The 19,617-nt window shown below is 50.4% G+C and overlaps 1 protein-coding gene across 3 annotated transcripts in view; it reads left to right on the plus strand.

The window, feature by feature from the left end:
* The first annotated feature begins 10,516 nt into the window (after positions 1-10,516).
* The window catches only part of MID2 (midline 2), a 329,458-nt gene continuing 320,357 nt past the window's right edge, over positions 10,517-19,617 (plus strand). For 2 of the 3 annotated variants that reach the window (XM_037908993.2, XM_037908991.2), the window contains exon 1: positions 10,517-10,793. The gene's annotated coding sequence lies outside the window, so the exon portion shown is untranslated. The remainder of the gene's footprint in view (positions 10,794-19,617) is intronic. The other variant, XM_037908992.2, reaches the window with a different exon arrangement.

Raw genomic sequence — 19,617 nt, forward strand, 5'->3', positions numbered from 1 at the left:
TTTCTCAACCTTTCTGGGCCCAGAACTCAGTTGTAAATGTTTATGGCCTATTGTGACCCAGTAAATAGTCTGGGGGTGGAGGCTCTGGGGTGGTTTCAGTCAGATCCTGCCCCCTGGGGAGGGGGGTGTAGGGGGAGGGTTGAGTCTTGCCTGGCACTCACCCACAGTGGCGGATCCTGCAGCTCCTGTGCTGTGGGGCTAGCTGAGCTTGGCTCTCAGTTCTGGGTGTTGCAACCTCAGGAGTTGCAGTTCCACTCAGGTTGATTTTCCCCCCCCCAGCCTGGACCAAATTTATGTGAATGGAGCTGTGACCTCACTCATGGGGTTGCTGAAATTTGGCCTACCTGGACTCCTGTCATGACGGCTGGGCCAAACCTGAGTGATGCTGGGACCTCAGAGGTTGCAGTGCCTAGAGCTAGAAGGTCAGCCCAGCCAACGCCATGGGTTAGGAGCTTCAGGAACTGCCACATGACCCAGTTTTGTGTCCCAACCCACGGGCTGACAAACCCTGCTCTCTGTGGAGCTGCCAATAGAGGAGGATCAGACACACACTTTGCCAGTGAGTTTCACAGCTGACAGAGGAATGGGGAGACTCGGGAATTCTCGGTTCAATTCCCAGTTTTGTAGGGAGTGTCCTCAGGTCGTTACAGACCCTTCTGCCTCTGGTCTCCCCTCCTCCTGGAAAACCTGCCTTACGCTGGTAGACTCTCAGTGCTCAAGCAATTTAACCTAATAAAGAGGAAATTAAGGGATGACTTGATCGCATCTATAAATATCTATATGGGGAACAGAAATGTGATAATAGAGGGATCTTCTAATGGCTGGATGCTAAAGCTAGACAAACTCAGACTGAAAATAGGGTGCAATTCTTTAAAAATGAGGGTTATTAACCATTGGAACAACTGACCAAGGGTCATGGTAGATTCTCCCTCACTGGGATTTTTAAACAAGATTGGATGTTTTTCTAAAAGATTTTTCTCTAGTTCAAACAGGATTTAATTCAGGGAAGTCCTATGGCCTGTGTTTATACAGGAGGTCAGACTGCATGACCAATATGATCCCTTCTGACTTTATAATCTATGTCCCCTTCTGTCCCTGTCCCCTAGCACAGTGGTTCTCAACCAGGCATGTGTTCCCCCTGGAGGTATGCAGAGGTCTCCCAAGGGGGACTTCAACTCGTCTAGATATTTGCCTAGTTTTACAACAAGCTACATAAAATGCACTAGTGAAGTCAGTACCAACTAACATTTCATACAGACCATGACTTGTTTATATTGCTCTATATACTATACACTGAAATGTAAGTACAAGATTTATATTCCAATTGATTTTATAATTATATGGTAAAAATGAGAGTCAGCAATTTTTCAGTAGCACCATGCTGTGATGCTTTTGTATCTTTATGTCTGATTTTGTAAGCAAGTAGATTTTAAGTGAGGTGAAACTTGGGGGTATGCAAGACAATCAGATTCCTGAAAGGGGTAGTCTGGAAAGTTGAGAGCCACTGGCCCTAGCATGTACCCCAGCAACCTTTCTCTGCTCCTTCCCTGCTCCTGTGCTCTCCACAGCCTTTCTCTTTACCTGCAGCCTGTCTCTACCCCTTTTCCTACCCAGAACTCCTCTCTGCCCCTATGGCCCCCTCCACTCCTCACCCCTCAGTGCTCCACTCAGGCTGTCTTCTCCTTCTCTTAGGTGCCAGCAGGGGGAGCATTGAGAACACAGAAGAGACACTCTCTGAGCTCTCAGTTCTTGTGCCCAGTGTCACAGAGGCCTGGCAGCCTAAAGGGCCATCTTGATTATCACTAAAGCTTTTTTTTCTCCTGCTGATAATAGCTCATCTTAATTAATTAGCCTCTTACAGTTGGTATGACTACTTCCACCTTTTCATGTTCTCTGTGTGTGTGTGTGTGTGTGTATATATATATATATAATATATATTCTTACTATATGTTCCATTCTATGCATCCGATGAAGTGGGCTGTAGCCCACAAAAGCTTATGCTCAAATACATTTGTTAGTCTCTAAGGTGCCACAAGTCCTCCTGTTCTTTTTATAGGGAGATTATTGCTCAGCCCCTGCATCCCTGGGCTGGAGCATGCTCCGTTGCTCTCCCGGGAATGGCGTATGCACAGTCCACTCTGCACGTAGAAGTTCTGTGGGTCTGGAGGCTGTCCAGTGCAGATGGACTCTTTGGAGAGTTTCAGTATTGACAACCCCAACAGTTCAAAAATCGTGAATCAGAGCCAAATAAATAATGAAATTCACCCAAAATTCATTGGTTTCAGAGTAACAGCCGTGTTAGTCTGTATTCGCAAAAAGAAAAGGAGTACTTGTGGTACCTTAGAGACTAACCAATTTATTTGAGCATAAGCTTTCATGAGCTACAGCTCACTTCATCGGATGCATGAAATGGCGAAATGCAGGGAAAATGGCGCCCTGGGTGAACTTGCATTTGGTTCCCCTGGGCCCCATGGGCATTGTGTGCCCCCCCATTGCCCCTGGTCCCCCATGGGCTCCCCACCCTCCCTCCCCCCCAACCCCTGCACTGTGCCACCTTCACCCCTAATCCCTGCACCTCCCTCCTGTGCTCCTAACCCCTGCACTGTGCATGCCCCCTTACCCAACTCCTGCATTCCTCTCCTGTGCCCCTAATTCCTGCACTGTGCCCCTTCACTCCTACCCCCTGCACTCCCCTCCTGCACCCCAACCCCTCCATTGTGTCCCCCATGCCCCTAACCCCTGCACTCTGCCCCCTTCACTCCTACCTTCTGCACCTCCTTCCTGTACCCCTAACCCCTGCAAACCCCTTCTGCACCCACGTGGGGAAACTGACCCATCTGGATGCACAAAGCAGCTGGCATTGCTGCTCGCTGCCCCCTGGACTGCTGCTTCTCTGCCACATGCACCCCCTGGGCTGCGTAAGAAGAGGGCAGGAGAGCAGCAGCTGCTGATGCCTCAGCACAGCCCATATGAGGAAGTGACCTGAATGCAGGAAGGGGGGGTGGGTGTGTGTGTGTTTTGAGGGGAGTGTGTGCCTGAGTGTGTGAGTGCGCTATCTCTTTAAGAAAGCACTCAGGGGCAGAAGCCTGAAGGCTTGTGTTCAGGCACAAGCAGCCACCAGCAGCTCTGGACCCAGAGGGGCAGCAGCACACATGGATTCCCCCGTCCCATCACCCCAACTCAGTGGAAGTCACGTACACGGACACCCCAACAACAGCCCCCCCCCAAGCAGACAGGAGGGTGCTCCCAGGCCAGAGTGGCCAGTGGTGGCTCTGGGGAGGGCGGGGCAGGAACTGCAGTGGCTGCACAGGTGGAGCATGGAGGAGGAGGGGCACCCCTGCTCTGGAGCAGTCACCCGGCTCTGACGGCTGGTCATCCAACTGCCCCCTACAGCTCAGGTCTCTCCCCCCGGCCCCCTCTCCAGCGCTGCTGCTCACCTGCTGTGGCGGCAGGTCAGGTGGGAATCCAAATCCTGCTCACGGCGCCCTCTTTGGTGGGCTGCCTTGGGCAGGGGCTCGGACAGGACAAGGGATGGCCTTTAGGGTGGGCTATCTTCCAACAGTGACCAATGCCAGGTGTGTTGGAGGGAATGAACAGAATAGGTAATCACTCTCGCCCATTCCCAGCTTCTGGCAAATAGAGGCTAGGGACACCCAGAGCATGGGGTTGCATCCCTGTCCATCCTGGCTAATAGCCACTGATGGCCTAGTTCTTTATCCAAGCAAAATCTTTCTCTAAAAAAAAAAAAAAGTTATTTTAAATAAAAGTCCTTAAACCAAAAGATCCTCCCAGGATGGTCTGCTCCTCCTCCATTATTTCTTCTGATGCCAACACCACTCTGATTTTGCAGCTAGTCTTGCCCTTGCCTTCACCGTGCCCTCATGCTGCTGCTGTAGGGTTGACTTAGAAGCAGTACTGCAGGCTGGGACGACTCGATTCATGACCAGCCTCTGTCAGATCCCTCGCTGCCTAGGTCTCTGGAGGTGAGGTGTGTTGTGGAAGGGTCCCTCTTGGGCAGTAGGGAGCAGTAACAAGTTTCCCACTTCTCTGACTAGGCATGCTTGAAGCCAGGGGAACCAGAAAAGAGGGGGCCAAGGCCCTCCCACTTGAAAGTGAGTGGGTCTGGCCCATCCACTTTTCACCACAGGCCCGGCCCTCTGCCCTTCCTCTTCCCCCTGAGGCCTTGCCCTTGGCCAGGGCAGAAGCTGAAGCCTGGCCTGGGTAAGAGTGGCCTGGGGAGCCCAGGCAGCCAGACCCTCCACCTTCCCAGGGTTGGGGGGAGGGGAGGGTTGCAAGCACAGGGCAGATGGAGAGTTTGCATCTCTCCATAGCTGCCCTGAATGGTTCTTACCATGGCCCAGCTGCAGCTCTTCAGCCTCGCTGCCTGGCCAGGAGCCAGAGCTGGGTTGTAGTAACAGTCATGTAGGCAGCTGTGGGGAGCCATGGACCCTCCTCCTGCTCTGTGGGGTGGGGACACAGGAAGGGGGCTGCTCTTGGGCCCCTGGACAGGTGGAGGGGCCTGGGCTCCTCAGCCAGGATCCAGCTTCTGGCTTTCCCAGGGGTGGGACTTGGAGGGAAGAGGAGGAGCAGCAGTGCGGCCATGGAGGGGCAAGGCCTTGTGCTCCCCCCCGGCCTTACTTTTAGGAAGAATCTGTCTCCCCTGCTTGGAGCGCCATTGCATTGGCTTCAGAAGACTGGGTGCAGGAAGGACACGATCCAAATAGCCATCTGGAGATGAGAAAAGACTTGAGGGATGGAGAAGGGGACTGCTCAAAATGTCCAAGCTCAGACCTGGGCAGACCAGCCATAGGGGAACCAGGCGACCCATAGCCAAGTGACTGGGCGTGAAATCCTGATCTACTAAAGTCAATGGAAGTTTTGCCATTGACTTCAATTGGGCCAGGATTCTACCGCTGGATGTCCAAGCTGAACTCACAGATGTCTTGAGGTTGAAGCTACTGGAAAACAATTTTATCTGAAGTACATCTGCTCATTTTCCTTCTGTTAAGAGTGACTGGGCTAAGTGCAGAGTGAAGTGACTCTTCGAGAAACACTGCAGAGATGGCTTATGTGCATAGACTAGAGCACACAATGTGTTCTAGAAGACAATAAACTGGCACCGGATGAGAGAAGTCAAACACTAAAGAGATACTTTAGCCTGGCTGCTGATACTCCTATCTGAGAGAGCTGAACAATAAAGCACAGGTTGGCACTGATGAAGAGCATGACCCTCAGGATCAGTGCCTTGCAGAGATGAACAGAATTTGTGCTAAATGAAAAAGAAGCTGAAGTGCTTGTGTCAAGGTAGCTTGGAGAGGCCTTTGGATTGCTCATCACAGGGGTCAACTGAGATTCTGTTTAGACTCATTTAGAGTAACAGCCGTGTTAGTCTGTATTCGCAAAAAGAAAAGGAGTACTTGTGGCACCTTAGAGACTAACCAATTTATTTGAGCATAAGCTTTTGTGAGCTACAGCTCACTTCATCGGATGATGTTTTTATACACACAGACCATGGAAAAAATGGGTGTTTTTATCACTACAAAAGGTTTTCTCTCCCCCCATCCCATTCTCCTGCTGGTAATAGGGGAGGGGGGAGAGAAAACCTTTTGTAGTCATAAAAACACCCATTTTTTCATGGTCTGTGTGTATAAAAACATCATCCGATGAAGTGAGCTGTAGCTCACAAAAGCTTATGCTCAAATAAATTGGTTAGTCTCTAAGGTGCCACAAGTACTCCTTTTCTTTTTGTTTAGACTCAGAAATTCCAAGAATCAGCGTAAGTACCCCCACTCCATTTGTGAACTAGAAGCTGCTCTTCCGTGCGCATTTGAGGGGTAAAAAAATGCATGCCTTTGGTTTAAAAATGAAGGAGGTGCTAGGGAAACCTGGAAAAGCTGAGTCATCCAAACTGGAATAATTGCTCAGTGCTGGAAAATTAGATTCCTTTATGGAAATCTATCTAAGTGCGTCTATGACCCCCGCCACTATCTCCAGGAATAAAATACTGGGAAAATAATAAAACACTGGTAGCTGGGAAAGAAACAGACACAGGCATTCAAGATTTAAGCGAAGTGGCTGATCCTGACCATGCTGTATATAGAGGAATAACAGTAAGCTCAGGAATCAGGAAGTCCTGTGTTCTAATCATGGCAGTGTTATTGATTCAGTAGGTGACCTTGGGCAAGGTGTGTCCCTTATCGGCGCCAGGTCCCCCTCTGTACAGTGTGGATGATAACACTTACCTCCCAGCTCCCAGAAGTCTTGTGTAGAATATTATTTGTTCTGAGCACTCACAACTCCCAAAGTACTTCAGTGGGTGATCCAGGACTCCCTTGACTCTGCAGATCAGGCTTGTAGGATTTCAAAATGCATGTGATTCATTTTAAAAGAGTTAGCACATTAGTGCACAGAGCTGTGCTGGGTTAGTGCTGTATTGCACAATTCACCCCTTATTTAGCTATCTGCTTTTCTGTATTTAAAAAAAAGAGTGAACAAACAGCTATTTGTAAACATTTGCCAAACATCACCTATGGCATTTCCAGCCCTAAATGCTGCATTTATTCAACTAAGCTTAGAAGAACTTTTTAGACAGAGGATGCATTTTGATGACAGGGTCCTCTCTACTTGTCAATCTCTTAGGAAAATTGCTTGTGAACTGAAAATGCCTCTTTTAATTCAGAGTCACAAGAGCTTAGTAAAATCTGTCAGGTGAGCAAGCTGGCATCTAAAGAGAAATCCACCAACTGCATTTCTAAGTCTGGGAAGTGCTTAATGAAAGACCACGGAGAAATTAACAAACTGGAGCAGCACAAATCCTCCCACTTTAGAAAGCACAGAAAGGGAGAACATCAAAGGAAAGCCAGGAGGATGCAAAAAAAATCATATTGATCTTAACTGTTCTGTGTAGTTCCAGCCTAATGGATCACAACCCATAGGTATTAGAAGAGCTGACATGCTTGGCAGATGGCTCCCCAGCAGGGGCAGAGGCACAACTGTGCACATCTGTCACTGGCGCTGGATTGGTAATTGTGTGGTTGCCAGCAGATTTCTGAAAGATGAACACAGATAGGGAGAGGAGCGAGAACCACTGACACTCATTTTCCTCCTCATCATGCTCAAGCCTGAGTTGCTATTTCAGCTCCCCTCCTCCGCGCTGAGTACCTGTCAGCTTGTTTACCTTCCTCAATGACTGAGGTGTGGTGTGTGTGCTGGGAGACCAGGATGCTGTGTGCCTGGCTGCTACACACGCTACCCGCTGCCAGGGCTCTATTTCACATCAGTGCCCTTTGCTTTACAAAGAGTGGTGTCTTGTAATCGTTCCCTCACAAGAGAAGGAGAGATATGAGGCTCTGGCTTTCTGAGTTTGGGACCAGGCCAGGCTACCAGACTCCTCTTAGATGCAGTGATTCTGAACATGGCAGTAAAGGAAGCTCCCTTTCAGAAGCCTTGCTTAGAAACCTGCAGGGCAGGGTCTATCTCAGAGGCTGTGGCCATTTTTGTAATTTCCTTGTCATCATTTGTCAATATGGCCTGTCTTTTGTGCCAGACCCATGCCCAGGTCTATGGCACTGGGCTGAGCACCTGCTCTGCTGCACTGCTAGTGCTATGATCATAAGTTCCCTCCACAGTGCTTTGCGTTAATGTTTAGACCATGCCTTTCTCGCATCCTCCCGTCTCCTGCCTCCACAGTAACCCAAACCTTGCCATGCATTCACACAACTCAGGCTGAGATGGGCAAACAAAGACACAGCCGGCCTGGCCACTGCCTGGCACCTTGTGTGATCATTTACAGCTGTTCAGAACAAAATGGGCACAGAGCACTGGGCCTGATTCTCATCCCACTTGCACTGGGATTCCAGCGCAATACCACTGAATTCCACACCATGATGTGCAATTTGCACCCGTGTAAACAAGATGAGAATCTGGCCCTACCATTCCGAGCTGGCTGTGCTTCATCCCCACTTCACGTAAGACGCAGGCCCAGAGCAGTTCTCAGTTAGTGACCCCAGGTAATACACGCTTTATTTGCACTGCCGAGAAAGGTGTGGTTTTGCCGCAAGATGGAGACACAAGATGAATTAGGAGAGGTCAACTATGGGCAGGGATACGCTGCAGGTGCCTTGTCACAACATGAATTTTACAGCAGGGTAACTAACACGTGTTTAAAAACTCCACCTCTTTTGGCAGTGCAGACATAACCACAGTGAGCTAAGAGCAGAGCTGGGACCAGAACCCACGTCTCTGCATTCGAAGTCTCCTTCCTACAACAATCCCTTCTTCCCATTTGAAAAAACAAGTCACCCAGCGGTTCCCAACTTTTTCCCCTGCATGACCCCATTTTCAGAGGTATTGTTTCCTGTGAAGACCCCAACAGAATGGAAGGTGCCATTTTAAAATGTCATCCTCCCTGCACTGTGACCTCACACATACCATGCATGAAATGGGATGGGGTGCAGGGTTGAATGCAGGCCAGATGGGCCGATTAACCCATTAGGCAGCTGATTAAAGAGGCTCAGCTGGGCAGGAAAAGGTGGGGCCTATAAAACCCAGGAGCTGAAAGGAGAAGGGGTGGCTGGGAAAAGGTAGATCCTCTGGGAGGAGAGAGTAGGGGCTGCAGTTACTCCCTGGGAAGAGGCTGTGGGGAACTGGCAGGCCCAGGAAGAAAAGGGGAAGCAGTAGCAGGAAGCAGCCCAAATAGAGTAACAAGGTCAGAGAGAGAAGGCCCAGACTGCTGAGGTGAGGGTCCCTGGGCTGGAACCCAGAGTAGAGGGGAGGCCTGGCTGCCCCTACTAGCCACTGGGCAAGTAGCACCAAGGTAGTGAGCAAGAGGACTGTTGGGGGGAACACGGACAGTGACATGGCTGGAGGGCTGAGTCACGAGTTGTTGTACGCTGCAGTTCCTCAGGCTGCTCGAGGAGCTGCAGGCAGATAGCATAATGGTGTGCAAATTGCAGATGGGACAGGGTGTTGGCCTTGAGCTAATCCCCAGAGTATCAGGAGGAGGCGCCAGTCTGTTGGTAAGTGGTGCACCCTGTGACCTGCGAGATTGTAAAATGGCATCCTCCACACACTTAGGATTGTCAAGACCCAATCCACTGATGGAGTGATCCCACTTGGGGTTGTGACCTGCTGAAATAAACAAACAAGGAAGCAACAGCCTGGAGGTATTTCTTTGCATCTTTATCCTTAAAGAGGCAGATACCTTCCCAGCAAGTTAAAATTATAAATAACCTATTCAATGTGTACCTATATTATGGGAGAATCATTATGTTTCTGGGATTAATTTCCCCCTTTCTTGCTTTCTTTTTGCTGCTACTACTGTATATAGGCACACCTTTTATAAATAACAATTCAAACTTATCCAAGTCTCTTTAATACATTAAATGTACCAAACACCCTTCCACACTTTTCTGAACTAGATTAAAAAAAACTCATTATTTCTCAGCTGTATCTGCCAATGGAAAAGCAAACACATTAAAAGTGTTTCTGCAAAGAAATTGAATCTCAACTTAAAGTGTCTCCTCCACTGTAAAAATGAATAATAAAACACTCCATGGATCTCATTTAAGGCTTTGGCCTGACACGTGTGTGACTACCTTTGTAATCTTTACTTTCCTGTGAACAGGGAAGAAATTTCTTTATTAGTGGCCCACTCACATTCCTTTCTGTCCTGCAGGGTGCTAGACTGCTAAAAACTTTGGCCCCAATTCCGTAAACTGATCCACAGAGGAAGATCCTGGCCAGTGGAGCTCTGCACAGGCTCAAGGGTTTAGCTGGGTGGATCAGCTTGCTGGATTGGCCCTCCTGCCACATCTATGAAACCCAAATATATGGAGCAAAACCATTAATAATTGCAGTGGTTTGGAAGGGCTCAAATTCCAAACTACTTAATTGTTGTCATATGCTATATGAGCACTGTCAAAGCATAAGTGTGAAGGATTGGGGTGGGGGTGTATGTGAGCCTGTCCAGAGTAGAGGCAGTACTCTCCTTGTTCTCCTCCATCTCAGACTTCATTTTTTTTAAAGTCAGTGTCTGGCTGCTATAGTTGTAAATGGCTTGTTGTAAATGATGCAGCAACACCTTCCTGAGTTTGCAGAGAGCCTGAAACAATAGCTCTGAGGAAAGTCCACTACTTTCCATGGGCACTATACTCTGCTGCCAATGATGCTAGATTAAAGGTCAGCTTAGTTAAGGATAGGGATGCTCTCCAAAGCTCTGGGAAAGGAGAGGCAGGAGATTACAGAAGAGCCACACCAGCCTCTGCTAAAGTGGGGGCGCTGGAAGAGCCGGCGGGGGTGAATCCCAGCTCTTGGCCTTTCACCGCACATGGGTGGGGGGAGTGTCAGACTGGCTTCAGCTTGCTGAGGCTTGAAGACCCCAGCTCCCGACGCTGGGAGCGGGCAGGGACCGGCTGTCTCCGTGCCCAAGGCCCGGAGCAGCGTGGGGGTGGGCTCTATCATTTGCCCCGGGCGGGGCGCCGCTCTCCACCCTGGGGAAGGCTGCTGGGCATGGGAAGACCTGGCTCCGGGGCGCGGGGCTGGAGTCGGGGGCAGCTCAGAGCCGGCAGGAGCGGGCTGCCTTTGCCGGGAACCTCCCGCCGGCGGCTTGCGCTCGGGGCGGCTCTGTGCGCCCTTACCTGTGGGGAGCGGAGCTGGGGAGGCGGGGCGGGAGGCGGCGCGGCGCGACTCTGCCCTGCCTCCCCGCTCGCCGCCGCTCGCTCCCCGGCCGGCGCTGTGTCTCCTGCGCCTCCAAGATGAGCGGGCAGCGGCGAGGCGGCTGCCGGAACCCGCTGGTAGGTGGGAGCCCGAGCCCGCCCGTCCGCGCACGGACCCGTGGCGGGGAGCGCTGGGGGGTGGGCGGCGGAGGCTGGCCGGGCAGGTCCGTGTCCCTGCTGCTCTCTGGGCGGGCTGGGGTGGAACTTGGTGCACGCCGCGCGCCGCTGGTGGGAAGGGAAGGGGTTAATGGTGTTGGTCTCCAGGGGGAAGGAGGTCGTTTGGTATTGGAAGAGGCGCGTGTGTGTAGCACCCCTCTCCCCGGCCCCCCCAAACTGGCTTCTCAGGGGAGCTCTTAGCCCAGGGCCTGGCTTGTTTGCTTGGCAGAGGGCGAGCAAGTGGCGCAAACAGCAGCTTGTTGTGAGGGAGTTGACGCGAAACCCGATCCCTGTTCCTGGCAGGGCAGCGTCCTTGCAGTTTGGGGTAGGAGTGCGCTTCCTACTGCCAGCCCTGGCCTGGTCCTGACATTGAAGGGTGGCGGGGGGAGAGCAAATCCACTGTGCAGGGCACGGCTCCCCCAGCATGGGCAGAATTAGCAGGTCAGAGATGATGGTCACAGTCCTCCCCCCTTTCCCCTTCTTGTTTCCTACAAAGCAAGGCTTTTTTAACTGCCAAGTGTGTCTGCCCTAGTAGGACAGATAGATTAGTTAGCACTGCCAGTGCTTTGCAACTTGTTCCCTTCCAGAGCAGGAAGTTAGGTGCCTTGAGTCCATCCTTAACTCTGGCTAATACCAGCTGAAGGAAGGACCACCCCCCCTCATTTCCTTTCCAGGTCTCCTCGCTAGCTCTGAACAGTTGCAGTTCAATCAGTGATTTTTTTTTTTTTACTAGTAGCTTTTCCGATCTTGTCACTTGCTGGGCTCTGCTACTTACCCCCCAGGCTGGTACATGCTCCTGAATTAATGCATAATGATTAATAAATAGTCTCTCTCCCGTCTGACTTTGCAGGCTGGGAAGTGGCCTTTCCCTCTTTAAGCCTAGAGATTAAATGTTCAATAATCCTGTTTCAGTTTCAAGCTTCCCTTCTGGTCAGCAGGGTGCAAATGCCGTGGGCTTGCTCCAGTCGGATCTTGCTGCTAACAGTGCTATACAGCTTTAGTGGCCATAAAGTTTAGTTAAAAGGGAGTTAAGAGATAATGGGTTTCTTGTTATTTAGACAGCTCTCCTCTGAAATCAAAGGCAGAGCGAGGGAAGTGCACACATAAAGACAGTAATAATGCTAATTTGCCAGTTCTGAGCAGTGAGGTCTGAGAGAGTGGCTGGTATTTGAAAGAATGTTTTGCTATTGTTTTTTATTGACTTTCTGCTTTTACTGATGTGATCACTGGCTTTGAAATGTAGCATATTATGACAAGGTAGACAGTGTGTCTGAGTAGCACTGTTTTAATTCCTAGTTTTCAAGTCTTACTCATAGCTTTTGGAAGCGCAATGTGCATCACCTGTGTAGTTTATGACTATAATACATATATTTCTACATGCAGCTGCAGTGGTTCAGGTGCTTAATGGCAGCTCTGTCAAATGGGGTGGGGGAATTTGGGATACGTGTCTTGGTGTCTCTCAATTCTCTCAAGTCTGAGTGTGTTGATGGGTTAAGCACTGCCTGTGATTGTGGGTGTGACACCTCCCCTCCCCATGGAAAATGAATTCTGAATCCTTGATTCAGTCATTGTTGGACAATGATTCAAACTAGAATGTCCCCATCCAAGGAGCTGCCACAGGTTAGCCAGACTGGTAGCCTGTAACCACTACAGCTCAGCAAGGCACAGTTGCAGTGTGTTTCTAGCTCGTGTGGTGTTGTTACCCATGAGCAGTAAAGTCAGCGGTGGGCAGCATGCTGGGAATTTGGAGTGCAGTGCCAATTGCTTATATTGGGGACTGAGACATGTTGGGTACAGGTTTGAGCGGCTCCTTTATCCTATGAATAATATTAATACCCCCTTCCTTCTCACTACTTTAAAATAAGCCAGGTACCCCTGTCTATAGATAGCACTGATGTCCCGCTCAGGAGTGGGGAGGCGAGAATGTCACCTGATGTAGATGATGACAGACAAATTTGAGGATGGCAGTGGTGAGCTGCCTGTATTTCCGACAGGCAGCTTTTTGCTGTGCCTGTCACTGCTGCCTGTAACTTGTTAGGAATCTGCTTGTGTTGCTTTCCCTTTGCTTTTGCTTTTCCTTTTAATGAATAAATAATAAACACCACTCAGAAATGAAGAAAAGTAACAACTTGCCTTGATGCAATAGAACAAAACACACAAGTGACTAGAACTGGGTGTACAATGAAGCTACAGGAAAAAGAGCAAGCAGGGCAAAGATCCAGAAGGAGGAAGTACCTTTGGCAAAGGTCCGTTGCATGGAGTTAGGTGGTGGTTGTTGCTCCCAGAGCCGTGGGTGTGCCTGATGTTTACAAACAATTACAGACCGGCCTGTGCCCGGAGGAGCCTTTTGCAGCGCCAAGGGAAAGCCGTGTGCACCCTGTATGTGCTAAAAATTACCCTGCCTGGTTTGTCAGCATTGCTCTTCTGAAGCTGCTGCTGATAAATTCCATCCACTGAAATAGATCACTTGCATTAATAATGGGAGCTGACAGCATCCCTGACAGAGGCACAACATGTAAAGTGACTGCTAACTGTTATGTGTGCAGACAGACATACGTGTGAGTGAAGACGAGGGAGGTACAGTTTCTGAGCGTGCACTTGATTGGCTTCTGACTATTCAAAAAAAATACTGTTACTTTAAATCACCCTCTGTTCAGGGTTGAATCACTTTTCCAAATGTTTATATTTTTACCCTTAAAGGTTGGCCTGATTTTTAGGTTTGTTTTAGTTGATGTTTCTGCCCCCTGTTGGGTGTTCCTCAGTCAGTTCTGAGGTGACTGTGTCCTGTTTAACCTGGCAAGTCTCGGGCTGAGGTGATGAGAATTGTCCCAACGGTGCATTTCCCAGGGGCAGCGCTTTCGAAAGGGGCTCGTGGCTGCTAAGTTTAAATGCCTTGGTTTTCAGTTCCAAGTAAAGCCAAGGATGATGGGTGACCAGCCCCTCTGGCAATGTGGCTGTCCCCAGTCAAGCGCTTGAAACCATTCTTTAAAAAAAAAAAAGTGACTGTACCCTCTCCCTTAGGGGTCCGTCTGCTCTAGTGGGATAAGCCAGTGCAGTATTGCAAGGAATAGCACAAAGGCAAGGAATAAAGGGACTCTTTGGGACAGAAGGCATTTAAGGCTGAGTTCTGCTCATGTAATTCTGTGGTACGGGCTTAGATCTGCATATTGAACTGCTGTGTACTGTTGCCACTGAACTCATGGCTTAAATGGTCCCAAATGGCAAGGCTGAAGGCCAGTTAGCAGCTGCAGTCTTTTTCTGTGATATTTAAAACCTGGTTTCCCCCCTAAAAAACAAAACAAAAAAAAACCCCAAAACAAACTGGGTTGGTTTGGATCTGGATTTCAGTCCTCCAAGTTGAGGAGTGTGTGGATCTGGGGTTTGGTTGGGCTCCCAAGCTGAGATTCAGGACCATCGCTGCTTATTTTGCTTGCTAGGCCCCTAGCAGCCAGCTGAGTGGGAATGATTGTCAGCAGCGCTGCTTTGGCTTTCAGTCTCCTTAGAGCTTTCGGTGCTGTGTGTGTACCTGCCAAGAACACAACTGCGTGCCTAGCCCGAGGAACCCTCTTGGCCAGAGAGAACACCCTTGCTTGGGTTTGAAGTCACCCATATTCTGATCAGTCCTGGAGTTCAGATGCTGGGGACTGTGCTCCCTGCCCTCCCCCGACTTTGTAAAGCACTCTGCTTCACAGCCACTGGTGTAAAGTTGGCTGCTTTTTATTATTTTTTCCCAGAGAACAGTTGTACGTTATGGCTTAATGAGAACTCTGGTTTAGTGTCATCTATTATAAATGAGTAACTCTGTTAGTTGCACTGATTAATGAGCAGAATACACAGTAGGGAAGGAAGCGACTGACCTTATTGGGCCTTCTGTTCGTGTTGTTTACTCGGTTGCTGCATCTTGTGCATGTAGTGACAGCACTGGGTTGGAACTTGCGGTCCCAAGAACACCGGTGAAGACTGGTTATTTAGGGAAAAATTTGAGCACTTGTGTGAAGCTGAAATACCCATACTGTGCTTTGTGCTAACACCACTGCTGGGCAGTGAAGCATCCTCACTGCAAAGCAAAGTTCCCCTGGCTGGACAGACCTTGGGAATGGAATGTCTCAGCCCTTGAATCAGATACCAGCTTCCTGTTTTCCCAAGTGAGGCTGTTAGCAAATGTTAAAAGGAACTCCTTCGCCAGCGGCCTAGAATGTATTTCTGTCCCTCTCCGGCTGCGGAGGAGGAAGCGGAACAAGGCCTTAGCCTATGCACACTTTATCCAAGAAAGCGATACGCTCTAAGCACTGCAAACCCTCCCTGCGCTGTGTCAGGACTGGCACGTGGGGCAGGAGGGGCTGGGGCCCTGGCCAGCTTCAGTAAAATGTATCTCACTTGTTGGCTTTAAGATCCCCCACCCCGTGCACTTCTTGGTCCCTTTCTGAGCCCCTAAGAGTGAGGGGCTGGCTGGGGAGCACAGGAGAGCTCATTCTGCATGGCTGGAAGTACTGGCTTCTCTCAGGAAATACACCAGGGAGTGACCGCTGAGCTGAGCTGGGAGCTGAGCAGGAGTCTCCCAGCTCCGATTTCTTCCTGCAGGGCTTGTAGCCACCCCCAGACAGGTGCTGCTTGCACCCTGCCCCTTCTCAGCTGTCTCTCTTCTCTCCCTCCTCCTTTCTGGGCTGTCTCCTTCTAGTGCATTTGCTGCCCCCAGTGCTGGGGGAGGGGTGGGGCAGAGAGCCCTGGGCTGGCAGCTCCTGTGGCCAGCTGTCCTAGAGACCCCTCAGGAGTCAAGAGGGTAGGCAGGTGGCTTTGAAGGAGCATGAGGGCAGATCCACTGGCTTTACCTGCAACCGTGGGGGAGGAGGGATGGATCTGGGGCCCTGCAGCCCTCCCTGTCCCTCTCCCTTGCCCTCTTCCCCAACCTGGCCTCATGCCTTCGAGCGCTGCAGGTTTTTGTGGTGTTACGTGATATGTGTAAATGCCTCAATCTTGTCCTGTTTTGCATGTGTGCAGGGATCCTCCAAGAGCAGGGAAGGGTAGCGGGATATGGGGCTCATGCTCCCTTGGGCACCAGGCTGGGGTCCTGCTGCTGCATCCAGCGATGCTCGCTTGCCCAAAGGCATGAGGAGGTGACCAGTTCTCAACTCCCCTCGGGTAGCAGGTGTTGGGGAGGAGGCTGCACACTGCTCCGCTTTAGGACGTCAGGAAGGAGTACGGCTGAGTACCCTGTGTCTCCCCCCCCCCCCCCCCGGGTCCTATAGCCCTGAATGGCTGAGGGGCTCGGCTCGGTGCTCCATCTCTGCTGCTGCCTTGCAGCCCCCAACCTTGGTCAAAGCAGAATCTTTCTAAAATGCCAACCCCTTTTACATCTGGTATTTAGAATGAACTCCCCCAAGGTTGAGCTGCCTCCAGGGAGGAGAAAACCAAGTGAGCTGGCAGGAGACAGCAGGTCTCCAGTGACTAATTTTTCCAATCTCCCCCCCATCCCCTTTCGTGTTTAAATGGTCTGTGTCCAATCCCGGCCCGCTGGCCCCAGCACTGCACCAGCCTCGCGGTGGGGACTGCACACACTTGTCCAAGTGATCAGAAAGGTCATCTGCTTGCACTACAGCTGCTGCAAGCTCCTCGGAGTCTGCTGCAGAAATGCACGGCATTTGCGCTGTGCTGCTGCATTGCAGCCCACGTCCCTATTTTTATCTCCCCCCTGCAGCATTGGAGGCAGCACTGTCACCGGGGCGGGGATGGTCCACAGCCGGCCTCTTGCTTCACTAACAAATCCCCCCCGCTCCTGGGAACCATTCCAAACCATGGCAGTGTATGATGTGACAGCTCCCTAGGGAGTGGGTGGGGGCTGCGGTCCATGTGGGATCACAGACCCCTCTGTCGCCAGCCTGGGGGCCTGCAGCCCCACCCACCCTTAGGGATTCTGGGGCATGCTGCAAGGAGCAGTGGCTAGTGCTGCTGCTGGGACGGGGGCAGGAGGAGCTGAAGCAAAGGCTTGGTCCCTCACAGCTTGTGGGGGTGCAGGCTGTGGGCAAGGGGCTGTGCCCTTCTTTGCTCCTCTGTGATGTGGGAGGGTGAAGGGTTCGGTGTATTGCTTTTCTATCCCTCCGAAAGCCAGCTCTTCCTTGCTTGTGCTGGAGGACTCCTTGGGGGTCTGGGATGTGCATTGTGAGCAATCCCACCTCGCCTGCCTGGGTCCAGACTGTCCAACGGGGGTCCTTTCTTCTGCTAGTCAGAGGTGCGACCCAGGGAACACAGCTGTCAGTTTGGAGCAGGCTACGGCTCTGATCCTACCCAGACTGGCACATGTGCTCTGGTGGAGGCGTGGAATGAGGCCTGCTGACCCCAGTGGGATTCTTTGTATGAGTCAAGTGAAGCAAGTGTAGGGGTGAGCTGCATTTCCTTTCTCTTTGCAGCTGTCCATCACCCGACTCTTGCTGTAACTTTGTCAGTTTTCCATTGCCACAATGTTTCCTAGGGTGGGCAGGGCCCGAGTATCTAATTTGGGTTTTAAACTACTTTAGGAATCAGAGAAGGGCACAAGGCCAATATATTCCCCTTTGCAGGCCCCCTTTTGTGACAAGATCATCTTTCTCATTAGTACTGGTTTCGCACAGAGGGGCTCTGCCTCTTTCTCGCCATCCCAGTGTCACATCTGGTAATATGATCAAGGCACGCTACGGTATGTAGGTGGCCTCTGTTGATAAGGGAGGGCATGGGGTGAAGAGGGATGATTATAATGGCCAAGTCCCGAGGGGAAAGGTTGAGACCGCTGATCTATGTTCAAGCAGGCTTGCAGAGACTCCAGATGCATCTGGTTTTTCGGCCGAGTGGTGAGGAAATCTGGAGGACCGCTTTGTAGCTAGACTGCTTCCTCCCTAGCAATGGTGTGTGGCATGACTGCGAAGTGAGTGGCTGTGTGAGCCCTCTCCCCAGGAGCATTGTCGCTGGATGCGATGAGCAGTGTGACAGAACATGCTGCTTATCGCTTTCCTGTGTACTTATTTATGGGTGTGGAAAACACGCACATGATCAAAGGCAGAGGCTGCCTCCTGGTCTCAAGCCATTAGGGGCTTTCTGTCTGCGCCCTGTTCTCCGTTTAAACTGGGACAGGAGTGTGACCATCCATCACGTTTCAGTCCGACGCTGAGCTGAGAGAAGCTGCAAATACGCAGCAAATGTTACTTAAGGGAGCTGGAGAGTATTTCCCAATAAAACCCACATTTATTATTTAAAATTGCGCTAACTAGGATATGGCCAGCGGGAAAAACGTGCTTAGCATACTATGGCAAGCAACCAGGTTTAATAAACGGATGTCCGTTCTCCCCCACCTGCTGCATTTCTGATGTAGGGATCGGTAAACAGCTGCCAAGTGCTTGAAGGGAAATAAAACCAGGCTCTGCTTGAGGCATATCAAAGGAGCATGCTCAAAACCTGGAGTGTAGGGTGTGCTTATTGTATGCTCTTCCCCAGCATCATGTGTGTTCTGGACCTGATCTTGCGGTCCTCTTTCAGGCAAAACTCCTATCAGTGGATTGGGACTTTTATATTCACCCATGCAAATTAATGGCAAAACTCACTGTCTCCTCCAAAACCTCCAAGTAAGTTGTATTTATTTTACAGCTATTAAAAAGTCTGCTGAAGGCACTCTGAGCACACATGCCCCTGAAGTCAGCATGAGTTCTAGGGTTGAGGATAGGACTCAGCATCTGAGAGCAGACGGGCGAAGCCCAATAGATCATAAAAGGGGGGGAAGTATTACTTTCCCCATCTGTGATGCCAGGGTGAAAATGATTGCTATCTGTAGAGTGGCTTGAAATTCTCACCTGAAAGGGGCTATACAATTTATTATTATTGCTAGAATTCATGTTGAATAGTGACATTAATCAGTGGGTCATTTATTTATTTCTTATATTACAGATACAGTAACTGGATCACATTACGGGTAATTGCCTTGGAAAATTTCATTTAAATCCAGTGTTGAGTTAGTCGAGCAAACCAAAGCAAAAAAACCCCCCAAGCCTTAGCTTCTGTTAGTAAGCAGGGGCATTATAATGGCAAGTGTCAGCACCAGCATAAAAAAAGCAGACTGGGAGAAAAGCTGCATGGGAGTAAACAGAAAAGATGCTAAAAAGATGCACTCCTCATGCAGCCTTCTGCAGCAGCAAGTCAGAGATGCCAGGGACTAAATTAGCTTCTGTGTTCTTCAAAGAGACATGGAGCGTATGAAATGTGTGTCATGAACAGATATCAAAGGAATCCCAGTAAATCTGGTTGTGTAACTGGGCTGATTAAAATTAGGCTGTTTAATTATGCTCAAGCACCTGAAATGCCGTGTGCGGTCCGGAGAGCAGCGGGGCCCTGAGTGAAGCTGTGACATTACCGCAGGCTAGCATGAAGCTATTAACCTGCTCTGTTGCTGGAAGGCTCCAGGTACTAAGACAGGGCTGACGATGTCATGGCCTGATGTGGGTGCTCTGGTGAACCTGCTTGATTTATTTGCCTCTCCTAGGGAGTTCCCATCTGTGTCCCCCAGGGGGGAGGGGCACACTTGAGGTCCTCATGTGCCTGCTAAGTTACATTACATTAGAATGCACGTTAGCTAGCACCGGGCAAAACATGCAGGCTGTCATGGTTTTGAAGGGATCGGCACTGGCTCTACCCTGCCCCCATTGAGCTGTACCATTGCTGTCGAAGGATCAGAGTTCGGCTGACTCTGAGGGCATCTGAAACACCCTCTCTCTGTGTAGAGCTGGTC

The sequence above is a fragment of the Chelonia mydas genome, chromosome 9 (assembly GCF_015237465.2).
Source record: "Chelonia mydas isolate rCheMyd1 chromosome 9, rCheMyd1.pri.v2, whole genome shotgun sequence".
Taxonomy (NCBI): Eukaryota; Metazoa; Chordata; order Testudines; family Cheloniidae; genus Chelonia; species Chelonia mydas.